Below are 16,252 nucleotides of genomic sequence, written 5' to 3'. Positions count from 1 at the left end.
ACAGTAATACGATGTAGCCATGTCTTTACCCAGAATGCTCTGAAGGAGAGAGCGAAATAGTATATTAGTACAGTATCCCCTTAAGGACCCAGCCAATTTTCACTGTAGGACCAGGCCATTTTTTGAACATCTGACCACTTTCACTTTAAGCATTAATAACTCTGGGGTGCTTTTACCTTTCATTCTGATTCCAAGACTGTTTTTCGTGACATATTCTACTTTATGTTAGTGGTAAAATTTTGTCGATACTTGCATCGTTTCTTGGTGAAAAATTCCAAAATTTGATGAAAAAATTGAAAATTTAGCATTTTTTTTTACTTTGAAGCTCTCTGCTTATAAGGAAAATGAATATTCCAAATGAATTATATATTGATTCACATATACAACATGTCTACTTTATGATTGCATCATAATGTTGACATGTTTTTACTTTTGGAAGAAATCAGAGGGCTTCAAAGTTCAGCAGCAATTTTCCAATTTTTCACAAAATTTTCAAAATCTAAATTTCTCAGGGACCAGTTCTGTTTTGAAGTGGATTTGAAGGGCCTTCATATTAGAAATGCCCCACAAATGACCCCATTACAAAAAAAAATGCACCCCTCAAAGCATTCAAAATGACATTCAAAAGGTTTGTTAACCCTTTAGGTATTTCACAGGAATAGCAGCAAATTGAAGGAGAAAATTCAAAATATTCATTTTTTACACTGGCATGTTCTTGTAGACCCAGTTTTTGAATTTTTACAAGGGGTAAAAGGAGAGAAATCTTCCTAAAATGTATAACCCAACTTCTCTCAAGTAAGGAAATACCTCATATGCGTATGTAAAGTGTTCGGCGGGCGCAGTAGAGGGCTCAGAAGGGAAGGAGCGACAATAGAATTTTGGAGAGTGAGTTTTTCTGAAATGGTTTTTGTGGGGCATGTCGCATTTAGGAAGCCCCTATTGTGCCAGAACAGCAAAAAAAAAAAAAAAAAACACATGGCATACTATTTTGGAAACTACACCCCTCAAGGGGTCCAGTGAGCCTTAACACCCCACAGGTGTTTCGCGACTTTTTGTTAAAGTTGGATGTGTAAATGATTTATTAATTTTTTTCCACTAAAATGCTAGTTTTCCCCCAAATTTTTTATTTTTACAAGGGATAATAGGACAAAATGCCCCCCAAAATTTGTAACCCAATCTCTTCTGAGTATGGAAATACCCCAAGTGTGGCCGTCAAGTGCTCTGCTGGAGCACTACAATGCTCAGAAGAGAAGGAGTTACACTTGGCTTTTGAAAAGCGAATTTTGCTGAAATGGTTTTTGGAGCGCATGTCGCATTTTGGAAGCCCCTATGGTGCCAGAACAGCAAAAAAAAAACAACAAAAAAAACCCACATGGCATACTATTTTGGAAACTACACCCCTCAAGGAACACAACAAGGGGTACAGTGAGCCTTAACACCTCACAGGTGTTTGACGACTTTTTGCTAAATTTGGATGTGTAAATGAAGAAAAAAAGAATTTTCACTAAAATGCTGGTTTTCCCCCAAATTTTACAATTTTACAAGGGGTAATAGGAGAAAATGACCCCCAAAATTTGTAACCCCATTTCTTATGAGTATGGAAATACCCAATGTGTGGATGTCAAGTGCTCTGCTGGCGCACTACAATGCTCAGAAGAGAAGGAGCGCCATTGAGCTTTTGAAGACAGAATTTGGTTGGAATAGAAGTCGGGGGCCATGTGCGTTTACAAAGCCCCCCCGTGGTGCCAGAACAGTGGACCCCCCCACGTGACCCCATTTTGGTAACTACACCTCTCACAGAATTTAATAAGGGGTGCAGTGAGTATTTACACCCCACTGGCGTTTGACAGATCTTTGGAACAGTGGGCTGTGCAAATGAAAAATAAAATTTTTCATTTTCACGGACCACTGTTCCAAAAATCTGTCAGACACCTGTGGGGGGGGGGGGTAAATGTTCACTGTACCCCTTATTACATTACGTGAGGGGTGTAGTTTCCAAAATGGGGTCATATGTGGGGGGGGTCCATTGTTCAGGCTCTATGGGGGCTTTGTAAACACACATAGCCTTCAATTCCGGACAAATTTTCTCTTCAAAATCCCAATGGCGCTTCTTCTCTTCTGAGCATTATAGTGTGCCAGCAGAGCACTTTACATCCACATATGGGGTATGCTCTTACTCAGAAGAAATGGGGTTACAAATTTTTTGGGTAACACCAGCATTTTAGTGAAAAACTTTAATGAAAATTTGTCAAACACCTGTGGGGTAAGGCTCACTATACCCCTTGTTATGTTCAGTGAGGGGTGTAGTTTCCAAAATGGGGTCACGTGTGGGTATTTCTTTTTTTGCGTTTATGGCAGAACCGCTGTAAAACCAGCCACCCCTGTGCAAATCACCAATTTAGGCTTCAAATGTACATAGTGCGCTCTCACTCCTAAGCCTTGTTGTGTGCCCACATATGGGGTATTTCCATACTCAGGAGAAATTGCGTTACAAATTTTGGGGGTCTTTTTTTCCTTTTAACACTTGTGTTAAAAAGTATGGGGCAACACCAGCATGTCAGTGTAATTTTTATAATTTTTTTACACTAACAGGCTGGTGTAGCCCCCAACTTTTCCTTTTCATAAGGGGTAAAAGGAGAAAAAGCCCCCCAAAATACGTAACACAATTTCTCCCGAGTACGGAAATATCCCATATATGGCCCTAAACTGTTTCCTTGAAATACGACAGGGCTCTGAAGTGAGAGAACGCCATGCGCATTTGAGGACTAAATTAGGGATTGCATAGGGGTGGACATAGGGGTATTCTATGCCAGTGAGTCCCAAACAGGGTGTCTCCAGCTGTTGCTAAACTCCCAGCATGCCTGGACAGTCAGTGGCTGTCCGGAAATGCTGGGAGTTGTTGTTTTGCAACAGCTGGAGGCTCCATTTTGGAAACACTGCTGTACAATACGTTTTTTCATTTTTATCGGGGGGGACAGTGTAAGGGGGTGTTTATGTAGTGTTTTACCCTTTATTATGTGTTAGTGTAGTGTAGTGTAGTGTTTTTAGGGTACATTCACATGGGCGCAGGTTTACAGTGAGCTTCCCGCTAGAAATTTGCACTGCGGCGAAAAATTTGCCGCAGCTCATACTTGAAGCAGGAAACTTACTGTAAACCTGCCCGTGTGAATGTACCCTGTACGTTCACATGGGGGGCAAACCTCCAGCTGTTTCAAAACTACAACTCCCAGCATGTACTGACAGACTGTGCATGCTGGGAGTTGTAGATTTGCAACAGCTGGAGGCACACTGGTTGGAAAACTTTCAGTTAGGTTCTGTTACCTAACTCAGTATTTTCCAAACAGTGTGCCTATAGCTGTTTCAAAACTACAACTCCCAGCATGTACTGATCACCGAAGGGCATGCTGGGAGATCTAGTTATGCAACAGCTAGAGGTACGCAACTACAACTCCCAGCATGCAGAGACAGCTGTTTCGGCATGCTGGGATTTGCAGTTTTGCAACATCTGGAGGGCTACAGATAGAGACCACTGCACTGTGATCTCCAAACTGTGGACCTCCAGATGTTGCAAAACTACAAATACCAGCATGCACAAACAGCAAACTGCTGTGTGGGCATGCTAGGAGTTGTAATTTTGCAAGATCTAGAGTGCAACAGTATAGAGATCACTGTGCAGTGGTCTCTAAAATGTAGACATCCAGCTGTTGCAAAACTGCAAATCCCAGCATGCCCAAACAGCTGTCTGGGCATGCTGGGAGTTGTAGTTTTGCAACATCTGCAACGTCTCAGACTGTAGCCCTCTAGATGTTGCTAGGCAACTTACCAGCTTCCGTCGGATCCAGGGAGCCGTCCTCTTCTGCCGCACAACATGCCGCCTGCGCCGATCACCGCAGCCGATCCCGTCCCGCAGCTTCCACCGACGGGTAAGTGGATCTTCGGCGTTCGGTCCCCTTTGGTTCCCCGTTCTGCCCCGCCTATTGTGGGTGGGCAGAACTGGGAAAACGAAAGTAAAACCCCCTGCCCCCGATCTGCTATTGGTGGTCGCGTCTAGACCACCAATAGCAGGGATAGGAGGGGTGGCACCTCTGCCACCTCACTCCTATCGCTACAGGGGGATCATGGGTGTCTTAGACAACCACAATCCCACTTATGTTCCAGGTCACCATAGACCCGTATGACCCGGAATCGGCGCAAATCGCAAGTGTGAATTCACTTGCGATTTGCGCCGATCACCGACATGGGGGGGGGGGTCTGATGACCCCCCCCCCCCTGGGCATTTGCACGGGGTGCCTGCTGATCGATATGAGCAGTCACCCCAGTCCGGTCCGGACCGAAATTCCCACGGGTGTACAGGTACGCCCTGGGTCCTTAAGACCCAGGTTCAGAAGGCGTATTCATACGCCCTAGGTCCTGTATGGGGTATATTAGCTGTGGACTATAATACAAGATTAAAAGGGAATCGTTCACCAGGATCTGCTGTAAAGGTGACCACACACTCAACATACAGGGCACATTTTTTTAGGAACACCCAATGGCTTCATATATTGCAGGTGCTACTGTAAGCTGCTCTCAGGGAGGAAAGAAAGAAGTAGGTGTCCAGCACTCTGACCCTTGTGGCGAGATTAGGAGCACTTTGCAGCCTGCACCCTACCGGAGCTGGTAGAGATGTGTCAACTATATACATTAGGTAATTGTCCGCCCCTCCCCTGCCCAAGATGCTCATTGGTAGAAGCATGTAAATTATTGATAGGGGGTGGGGATAGCATGATCCAATGAGAATGCTGGATGCATCTCTACCAGCTCCAGGCATGTGCTACATGAGGCTGGTAAGTGTAAGTGATCCTTAACAACAGTCCTGCAGGAAACACGTCTGCCCTTTAAAGGGGTTCTCCGGCCCTAAGCCATCTTATCCCCTATCCAAAGGATAGGGCATAAGATGTCTAATTGCGCTGGTCCAACTGCTAGGGATCCCCGCAATCTCTCATGCAGCACCCACCTGTGTGAGCTCCACACAGTGCTGGAAGCTCAAAGTCTGAAGTTTTACGACCAAGGGGCCAGAGTATTGTGACGTCTCAACTCCGCTCCTGAGTGACGTCACACCCCGCCCCCTCAATGCAAGTCTATAGGAGGGGGCGTGACGGCCATCACGCCTCCTCCCATAGACTTGCATGGTGGGGCGGGGCGGGACACCACAAGGTGGCGGAGTCATGATGTCCTGATACTCTGGCTCAGTGGTTGTAATGCTTCAGACTCGGAGCTTCTAGCGCTGCATGGAGCTCACACAGGTGGGTGCTGCATGAGAGATTGCGGGGATCTCCAGCGGCGGGACCCCCGCGATCAGACATCTTATCCAGTATCCTTTGGATAACTGAAAGGTTCCCTTTAGTGTGAATTCACAAAAGACAGATTGGCAGATTTGTGGCAGATTTTTCTGCAACTGCCCTCTTAATCTGAAACACTGCAGTCAAAGATATATATATATATATAAATATACATACTATAGATTACAAATCTTCCCTGTCCATAATCTGTGAGGTTGATGGGCCATTTTTATTGTTTCCAGAGCTTGTGTACATGGACAAGTGTCATGGAGCCTCAGAATCAGCTCTCAAGGACGGCAATTTAAAACCATATCAGCAAGTATGAGACCTGCATGTTAGGTGACAGCAATATCTCTCTTAGATTACATATGGTCAATCAATCTGAGTTATATTAAAATGTTCTGACATTTAAGCTCATGATTATCTGATGTGGTTTTGTTTAATCTCCTTTTATTTGATATGTTTCAAGGTAAACAGTGGTATTTGAATGCAACCTGTTCATCAACAAAGGGACCTGAAATTATCTAGAAGGCTGCTTCTTATTTATATGCAGTACATCTGTAAGATTCTATTATCCATGATGGGAATACAGTAACAACACTTATGGTTATCTAAGTGCACCTATGCATAATGGTCAAAAATTGGCCCATTTACTTCATGTAAGTCCCAATTAGTGTTATTTTCCCCCCATTCTATAGGAACTCTGTGGATCTCTTGGCAGGCAACCTACAGACCAATGGGAAGAGGGGACAACATTAGCTTCATGCTGGAAAAGGTCTCAGTTGTTCCTTTAAATATCCATCAAAAGTAAACAATAAGGTGAAGTGAATGCGAGATACATAGGAACACAAGGATCCCTAAGACTTTTGCTATACAGTGGGCCCTCCAGTTACGATAGCAACTGGATCCAGGATGACCATTTTGAGTTTAACATATTGGGGTTTATTTGCTAATATGATCCCGACTCTTTTTTCTCAGGTTTTGCGCCCAAATTGTGTCACAAATTCAGTGCAATCCAATTTGCGACCAAAAAAAACCTAAACTCTCCATTTCCCAAGAAAAGTCTGAAAAGGGGGTGTGACCACAGGATAAATGGGGCTTGGTCCCAACAAAATGGGTGTGTTCCTGACAGTTTTGAAAACTCCCAACATATTTACTAAGATTTCCACATAAAATGTGGTGGATGTGAGCTGGGAAAAACCCAACAGATCAGAACAGTTGTAAAAAAAAAAAAAAAGCATAACATAGGGAAAGTGTAAAATGTAGGGAAACATTAGTAAATACCATGGGAAAATATCCAGCTGTTCCGGTCCTGGTCTCCTTCCTACTTCCGTGTGACCGAATCATCACACAGCAGTCAGTGTATTGCCGACCGCAGCAATATCCTAGGTCAGGCTGAGTGCACTGTCATGTAAGGAGTCCGATCAGCAGGGAGAAGGCGGGGGCCCAGGCTCGTTACATTACACTGCACTCAGCCTATCACTGGCCTAGGTGGGACATTGCTGCAGTGACGATTCGGTCACAAGGAAATAGGAAGGAGACCTGGACTGGAGGATCGAAGACCGATAGCGGTGCAATGCTTTTTACTTTTTGCAGCACGGGCACAACAGGAGCATAAAAAGTCCTGCCACACCTGCCATAACTAATAAGATCTAATCCAGAAGTAAGAACACTATCTTACACAAGCCATACCAGAATACTCTCAAAATTGAAAGAGGAAACACTAGTGTGGCTACTATGAGATAGTTTCTTTTCATTCTGGAGGAGAGCTAGTCTGCATACTTTTTTTATTGAGCATTGCCAAAAAATATCTCTTCATAGAGCACATCCCTTAGTCACTTCAATCAAGAACAGTTGAGAATTTCCACCTCTTTGTTTTAACAATTGGTCGGGGAGTCAACACTTGGATCCCCACTGTTCACAACTTTTGAAATGCCAAAAAAGGGCTTACGATAGACCGCATCCTTGTGCACTTTTTACAGATGATGCCTATTTGTAAATATTCCAACAATAAAATATTTTCTGATTTTCCATAGAGGAGGTAACATTGTTGGGAGTCTGATAGCTCAAACCCCTAAGGATTCAGAGACTGAAGTTGGTGATACATACAAATACCTGAAGATATTTTGTGCACCACTGATTTAACTGAAGCTATAGACTTATGGAAATCTTTGAGAGACACCTTGGGGAATTTAAATACATAACTGTCTTTCTTTTAAGAAATTAGGCCCTCTCTAAGGTTACCGTGTACCTGTTATTTCAAAGATTTTTATAAACCTGCACAGTTTTGTAAGATTAACCCTTTAGAGTGGTGGCAAGGTGATTTTAGTGCCCTAAATGTGTTGTTATTGAACCCCTGAAAGCCCCTTCCATGGTGCACAGCTATTTCACATGATCACTATTTCAGGGGGTAGGACCCCCTTGCTTCTCTAGACAATTTCAGCACAGCACAACATTTCCCATTCTCCTCTCTACTGGTGGTAAAGTACACTGAAAATGCTTGCACTGTGCTAGGCTGATGACTTACCCAGTACACTACTAGATGACATGTAGAGGAAGAAGGTGTTAGCAGGAAAGAAATAACCCCAGGAGAAGGAAAACAGCTAGAATGGGGTTCACTAAGGACTGAGGTGCTGCAGAGATGCTAAAGGGAGGGGGAGTGGAGATTACATTGCAGCACTGAGGACATAAAGTAGTAGATACACCTACACAAGGGACAGCTGCCTTCAGCTTTATGGGTGGTGAGAGATGAGATGGAAGCGATGATTTATCTTTGTGGAACAGTGTGGCTCATCTTCAGGAAGCAGAATGGCTCATCTGGAAGGTACACAGCCCATACTTTCTCTGTCTTTCTCTTTCACGCTCACTCTCCTGTGCAGAACACATAGAAATTCCCACCTCGACTTCCTGTGTTCTGTCCTAATCTAGCTGTTACTAGAGACAGATTTCCCCTAACAACAGGCAGTGGTTGTCCAATTACAAAGAAGGCAGATACCTAGTAAGCAAGACTTTAGAGCTGTTTTTCTGGAGTAAGGAGTCACGTCTGGTAAATGAAGTCATTTACAAATATGTAAAGAATCACATTATTACCTGGGGGGATATTGATTGAAATGACAAGGAACATTGAACTTTTGATACAATAAACTGTAACAATGTAAACTGTCACAGGATAGCCCCTTACACTGATGTGACATGTGGGTGGAGACCTCCATAGTATACTGTATATTTCACAAGAAATTTGGACATCTTGGTTGGCAGCACTGTGGTTCTGGGTTCAAATGAAAATAGGGAAACATCTACATGGAGTCTGAAGGTTCTTCCAATGTTTGTGTGGGTATTCAACCACACTCCAAAACCATATTGAGGGTAGACTGTGAGACCCAGTGAGACAGGTTCATTGTCATAGTCTCTGTACAGTGCTGTGAATATGTTCGCACTATATCAATGAATACAATAAAATGTAGACATTGTATAAAGATCCTACCTGCAGTCATTGATAAAATAAACTCAATAAAGATGTGAGCAATGTAGGATTTTTTGGGGGGTCACTGGAAGTCCTATTTTATCTTATCTGCATAACCCAATTATAGAAAAGTATGGAGGATATTCTGTAATAAAATAAATTTGTATTCTTAATGATATAATAGTATAAATCAGGGCTACATGGTTTCCTCATTTCCATGCAAAGAAAATATTTTCCACATTCTGACTATGAAGCAAATTTCAAAGCACATAATTAGATTAACTCTCATGTATTAGTCATTCTGCTTGTGGCCATGCCGTGAATTCTTATATGTGAGCATGCATATTGATATTGGTAATGAATTAATGATAGCTCCTCTGTTAGCCAACAAATATTGAATATTCCTTGTTTTATAATCACTAAATGTAGTTTATCTAAACGGGAAAATGATCTCAATCTAGAAGGTAATTTTGCAGCAAAAACAAAGTCCAAAGTCAATGTGGTATTTTATGTTCCTAAAGTCATTTTTATTTTTACACAAAACCATTCTCAAACCTAATGGGCCTTGTTCACCCACTGAAAATTAAATGGAGTTTCTAAGCCAAAGTAAAAAAAAAGTAAAAATATTTTATTTAGGTTAGGGTCACATATGGCGCATCCGCAGCGTATTTGACACAGCACATGTGCTGATGACCGTGCCTAGAGTGAACCTCCTGCTGTGCCCATGTGTCCTGCGTTGTGTGTTTGTAGCAATCCACCGCTACGAGCAGACACACAGGGATCTGTGAGTCGCAGTTTACTCACAGACATTGCGGCAGCATGAAGCACTGATCCCTGTGTGTCTGCTTTTAGTGGCGGATTGCTGCTACGAGAAGACAATACTGGACACATGAACACACCAGGACAGTCAAATATGCTGCAAATGCGCGACATGTGACCCTTTGTAACACTTCTTCATTATTACATATTCACATAATGAAATTGTCCTTCTCTTTGTAATGATTGCATGCTGTGCATGTTGCTCTCTGGTCAGGTAAGAGTTACAGTTCTGGGCCAATCAGCAGCTAGGAGGGGTTATTTCAGGCCACCTCAGCTTTTTAGGCCTGCTGCTAATTTCACTTTGCACTTTGTCTATGCACACGTGTATATTTGTTTTAGTCATGGCCGTTGTAGTTTGTGCTCGTTTGTATAGCTATTAGCTTTGTTCCTGTTAGTTTTGTTATGTCTGTACTATGGTGAGTTTAATTCCTGTCTAGCTTAGTGTATCTGTGTTCTTGTATTTTGGCTTGTGTGCTCACCTGATTCTGTGAATCCTGAGTCTTGATCTGCGTTAAGATTTGTTTGTGGTTTCCATTTTTCTCCAGGTTAGGTCCTGATCCACATAGCTTTGTTATGCCCCTAACCTGGAGTCTATTTGGTTTTTGTATTTGGTATTCCTCCTTTGGTTGGAGTTTGGTTTTGATATTAGTCCTGTGTTATCCAGTACATGTCTATCCTGATCTGTATAGTGTTCTGACTTCAGATAACTTTCCATCCCCTGCTTTCCTAGTTAATCTTGCCGGTATATATTTCCTGCAATCCAGCTGTCTGTATGCTATATACTTGCTGCCATGTTTCCCTGATATCTGTATCCACTTTGCATTACTGCCGTATTTAGTTCCCAGTCTTTGTTAGCTTGTAATCGCTCATATTCTGACCTGTGTCTCTGAACCCCTACAGTTTTTGTTTATTGTTTGCCTATGTCATTCCTACACTTCAGTCAGCGGAGGGCCTGGGGCCCAGCTTTAAATCTTCTGCTTTTGGGCGCTTTGCAAATGGACAGGAAAAAGGGGTTCTGGGATGAACTCCGGGCTCACTCTTCCCTGTAAATAAGGCTTTTGGTACACTCAAGGCACCTTAAAATTCTACCAGAAGCACTTCACATAATAACTTTATATTTGTAAATTAGATCCAACAGTTCGATAATATTTGTTTTCAAAGTAGAACCAACAGCAGAGCTTTTTAATTTTCTAAAATTCACTAAAATATAAGAGGACAAAGTTTATTCTTATGTACTCTTCCAATACTGCACTAACATTGACCTACAGAATATGGAATTAGAAGACAGAGGGTCCTAGGACGGCGCTGTTACCCAAGAGACAGGGAGGATATAATTACTTTAGAAAATATCTTTGCTAAATGAATTATTTTACACTCGGAGACCTAACTAATTAGTTTATAGTTACAGGTCAAGGATACAATCACATAAAATGTCACATTCCACCAGAGGAGAGACAAAGCCAAAATAAGAAGTGATTGGGTTCACTTTGGGATACACAGATATTTTATTATAATGAAGCACTTTCTTAGGGATATTTTAGAAGAGTTAATTGTAATGTTATCTAGCTACTAAGATTCATCAAGAGAAAGAAGAACTACACCCCGGTTGTTAGTATAATAGACCATATAGACAAATTAACACTAAAATGTACTGTGATGTCTTCTGTTTAGGACTATGTTTCATGTGTCCTCAATAAAAATAGAGGACACATGAAACATAGTCCTAAACAGAAGACTTGATATAAGGATAAGGACAAGAGAGAAGTAAGAGAATTAAGGAGGTTGCCTATCCAAGAACCTATCCCAGGGCTCCCAGACAAACAGGAAGAAAGGTAAGGAATTATTAGGTGAGACAGTAAGGCTATGTTTCCACTTGGGTTTTTTTCTGGCAGTTTTTGGAATACTGTCACTGCAGTTTTTGAGCCAAAGCCAGAAGTGTATTCAAAAGGAATAGGACATATAAAGGAAGGACTTACACTTCTCCTCCCTTATGGATCCACTTCTGACTTTGGCTCAAAAACTGCAGTGGCAGTTTTCCAAAAACTGCCAGAAAAAAAAACAAGTGGAATCCTAGCCTAAGGGATTCAAGAGAACGTATCTCCCTGATTTTCGCTGAGATCCATCTCAGATGGAGGAAGGGGTTGCTTCCAGTATTTTGCGATAAGAGTTTTAGCCACTAGGACCATGTGCATGGATTCTGCACTTCTAGGTCTCTATATACTGTTAACACAGAGGAGGAGATCCTGCACTTCTATGTCTCTATATACTGTTAACACAGAGGAGGAGATCCTGCACTTCTATGTCTACACACTGCACACATAGGCATTTTTTTAGCCGCATCTGTACTCACCTCTGACCAGGCACAGTTTATACATGATCATCCCAAAGGTAAAGTGGTATTTTTTTTTCTTTGTACTAAATTTATTGACAATTTTACAATTTTAGCATCAAATACATGCTTAAAAACTGCATAAAAATACAGCAAAAAAGGAGAAACACTGCAAATGATACATTCCTTCCTACGTATTATGCATTATATTTATATTTATTAATACGCACTACTTGTGTATTAACTGTTAGCACAACAAAAAAATTGATACTATAGGAAACTCAAATTTTAAGTTGAGTTGAGTCAGAAAAAATTTCCTATCACAAGAAAACACATTATACATTCCACAGATCTCCAGACCTTTTATATTTAAAAACAAAGAAAAAATAATCTGTATAGTTGAAAGAACACCTAAATATTAATCAAAGAGAATAATTCCACTATTTGCACTTCCCAGATTTATTTAGAACAAGTTTTGCCAAATTTAAGTGGAAAGTTAAAACTTAATATCACAGATAATAATATATTTAACTCCTTGAGATCAGAAGGAAAACTTCTTTTAAATAGTCCAAAGCAAATTATGATTAAATAAGAATTAAAATGGCAGATCCTGCCATTGTCATAATAATTCTATGACATAGGGGAGCTTAGCAGTTGTCAAGGACCAAATGATTCCTGCATTGATTAAAAGGAAAGTGTCAAAATTGATCTCTTCAAATGGAATTTGTGTCCTTGGTGGAAATTTCCATTTAAAAATATCACATATGCACATGGTCGCAGATGTACTATTAAAATCAATAGAGCTCCAATTCTGTGTAAAATATAACTCAAATTAATTAGTGTGAACAAATCTGAAATAATAATTAATTTATTTACAGTTATGGCCGTAAATGTTGTCACCCCCTGAAATTTTTCAAGAAAATGAAGTATTTCTCACAGAAAAGGATTGCAGTAACACGTTTTGCTATACACATGTTTATTCCCTTTGTGTGTATTGGAACTAAACCAAAAAAGGGAGGGGAAAAAAAAGCAAATTGGACATAATGTTACACAAAACTCTGTGGAAAAATAAGATTGTTTCAAGCATGTGATTCTCCTTTAAACTCACCTGGGGCAAGTAACAGGAGTGGCAAATATAAAAAATCACACCTGAAAGCAGATACAAAGGAGAGAAGTTCACTTAGTCTTTGCATTGTGTGTCTGTGTGTGTCACACTAAGCATGGACAACAGAAAGAGGAGAACTGTCTAAAGGCCTTGAGAACCAAATTGTGGAAAAATATCAACAATCTCAAGCTTACAAGTCCATCTCTAGAGATCTAGATTTGCCTTTATCCACAGAGCGCAATATTATCAAGAAGTCTGCAACCCATGGCACTGTAGCTAATCTCCCTGGGCGTGGACAGAAGATAAAAATTGATGAAAGGTGTCATTGTCATCCATTTGCAATCTCTAATATCATCTCTTGAGGACAAAAGCATCATATGCTGTAAAAGTGTCCATATACATTACATGAAAGTCAGGGTGTCCAAACCACCTCCAATGGCAGATGGCCATAAGACATAACATGGCCATGGACAGAAGGCCATGCTTTTCACCATGCTTAATACTTTGTTCCAGTGGATGTAAGAGGTTCCTGGCAGCAACTTATTTCCCTCTCTCCACTGAAAACACATGCACGCTCAGCCAGGCATTGACATGTATGGGGGTATGGGGAGGAGTGTCTGACAATAAACAAGTATTTGGTATTTCAGCCATACTTGGCCGTACCCCTACACCAACTTAGCCTCTCCTGTAATAAAATAAAAGAAGTCTATGAGACATAAATATTACAAGAACTAAACCAAGTGCAAATGATGCTGACACTAAGATGCTGTCAAAAACGAATGTCTGGCAGGAAAATCTATACCTGCTAATTGGAGGACCTGACAGCCCCCAGGATTTTTACCCTGCCATTACCAATCCGCATTGTTTTCCTTCATTCCTAATGTTTCTTCATTCATAATAGGGTAGTCTTTGTCTTCTGAAAAATCTAATGATGTGATAACATATATAATTTCCCTCTTGAAATGTAACGTAGAACAGTTTGTTGTAATCTGTGCTCTTCTGTAGCTTTTAGCAATTCTAGAGCGGTACAGACAGCATGCTGACAGCTCTCTGACTGCGGGGCAAATGATTCTTAATGGCAGCGATAGAAGGCCATCTGCTGCAAAATCCACTTCTGCATTCTAGGTAAGGAAAAACATAGGTTGCAGCTTCTGTACAATGTCTGAATATTTAACCGTCTGGGACTTCTTTTTTCCCCACTGCTTATTTCTGACACTGACTGTTTGCTTGCATGTCTCTTCATACAGATCTCTTAAGGCCCGCATACTAAACTTGCAAATCCCTTTATAAACTGATATTGCCATAGGAAGCAGAGGGTGAGTCCTCATTTCACCTTGGATGTCTGCAAGGTAAATGAAGCATTATACCATATTATTGACATTAACAGGCTGTGGATGTAATTCATGAAGGCACCAGGTCTTCTAGAATGAAAGCTGCTATGATTGATGGGGATAACGGGTGTTAGTAAACTCGGAAAAGACGTACTCAAGACCCTTTTATTCACTTAGCAATAGTCATATTCTTATTTTCCAAAATTTACGCAAGGGCAATATGCTGTTGGTAAGAGTTGATCAATAAATGCCTGCAGGAAGGGGATTACTTTTAGTTTGCAAACACATGTAGAAACATACCTACCACTACCACCCCTGCCAGCACCTGACTTCAGATCCCTTCTGTTTTGCTTTTCATCTTTTTATATTACCCTGATCATTCTTCCAACTAAGGGTATAAAATCCTAAAATAATATATCAATAAAAAAATAAATAAATAACATAATGCAATTCCTCAAAGGGGTTGTTCAGAGACATAATATTTTTTTTAATATACTTAATATGGCTGGTGGTAGTGTAAAAATTAAAAATAATTCATACTCACCTCCCCTGATTCCTTGCAGCTGACATCATATAGTCCCCACTCATCATCGTTCTTCTTCTCAGGCTAGCTGCCTTATTAGCAGCTGCCATTCAAACACTTACTGAGGTGGTTCCTGAAGAGATGGCTCATCTTGGAAGCAGGAAAAAGCGGTAATGAGTGGGGGCCGGACGATATCAGACCGGGACCTTCATATAATCAGGGGAGGGGAGTATGACTTATTTTTTATTTTGACACCTTCCCCAGACATATATAAAAAATGTATGTTTCTGGACCTCCTCTTTAAAGGGGTTCTCCCCTTTACAAAATATCTGCGTGTTAAAGGACCCCAAGTGACCAGCTGCAACGTAAAGGGGAAACTTGCCAGTAATGTTAAATTTCTTTACAGCGCCTCCACAGGGGAAATAAAGAAATACATAGTGCTTATTTAAATCAATAGGTTATCTATGAGATACAGGACAGGAAAGGCCCTCCAGACCAAGAGATGCTCTTTGTAACCACTCTCCACTCTGATACATGACATAAAGATTGTGAAAAGTAACTCGGATATCCGTTATAGGGTATGGGAGTCTGCCATTTTTTCCAGAAACAAATACATCCTTTTTCATGATATGTGTCTGTTAGTCTAGAACCTCCCAGACTGACTTAAATGGGGATGAGCTGCAGCCAATGAACAAAAGTGGTGCTATAATAGAATAAATAAGTAAATAAATAAAGAATAAAATAAATAATTCACATATATATATATATATATATATATATATATAATTTTTAATTACATTTGTTCCTAGACAATACATTTAGGCTGGGTACTCAACAGAATTTCTGCTGATTGTCTCACCAGGGGACACGGCCCCAGCATCCTTCTCCGAGCTTCCATAAGAAAGGTTGTGCTGCTGCTATCAAAGAGGAGTCTGGAACGGTTGGTGAGCTGATTTATTCTACTACTTTTTTGTTACTCACATAGGGGGACATTTATCAATGTATTTAGAGCCCTTTTGTTTTGTTTTTTTGCTTACTCCGGGCACACAAAAAGTCTCATGTGCGACTAACCACTCTTTTGTGCGACTTTCGTGGGTAAGCATAAAGTTGCAAACAGCCTTACCTAAGTAATTTTCATTTTTCACTTTACAGTGGTCACATATTTATGATGTGCGAATGGAGCATGCAGGCAAAAAAAGAGTCACAAACCCCTTTAAAAAAGTCTACTCCAGGTCTGACCTGGAGTACAAAACTCTCTTACGTGAGCAATTTTAAAAAGTGGCAAAAAAGTCTCACTTGAGACTTTTGTGTTTTTCTTATGTGCTCCAAATATATCAACCCCCTGTGTTAGTAAGATAAAT

The 16,252-nt window shown here is 40.9% G+C and overlaps 1 protein-coding gene and 1 long non-coding RNA gene across 3 annotated transcripts in view; one reads left to right on the top strand and one right to left on the bottom strand.

Moving 5' to 3' along the window:
* LOC130362798 (uncharacterized) overlaps positions 1-15,816 on the top strand; it is a 35,932-nt gene extending 20,116 nt beyond the window's left edge. The window contains exons 2-4 of the long non-coding RNA XR_008891568.1: positions 14,043-14,162; positions 14,285-14,386; positions 15,701-15,816. This is a non-coding gene — a long non-coding RNA (uncharacterized LOC130362798). The remainder of the gene's footprint in view (positions 1-14,042; positions 14,163-14,284; positions 14,387-15,700) is intronic.
* The window catches only part of PLCB1 (phospholipase C beta 1), a 750,135-nt gene that overhangs the window by 390,159 nt on the left and 343,724 nt on the right, over positions 1-16,252 (bottom strand). The gene's annotated exons all lie outside the window — the stretch shown is intronic.

The sequence above is a fragment of the Hyla sarda genome, chromosome 3, assembly GCF_029499605.1.
Source record: "Hyla sarda isolate aHylSar1 chromosome 3, aHylSar1.hap1, whole genome shotgun sequence".
Taxonomy (NCBI): domain Eukaryota; kingdom Metazoa; phylum Chordata; class Amphibia; order Anura; family Hylidae; genus Hyla; species Hyla sarda.
Note: the sequence above shows the minus strand (reverse complement) of the source record. Positions and strands in the feature narration are given on the sequence as shown.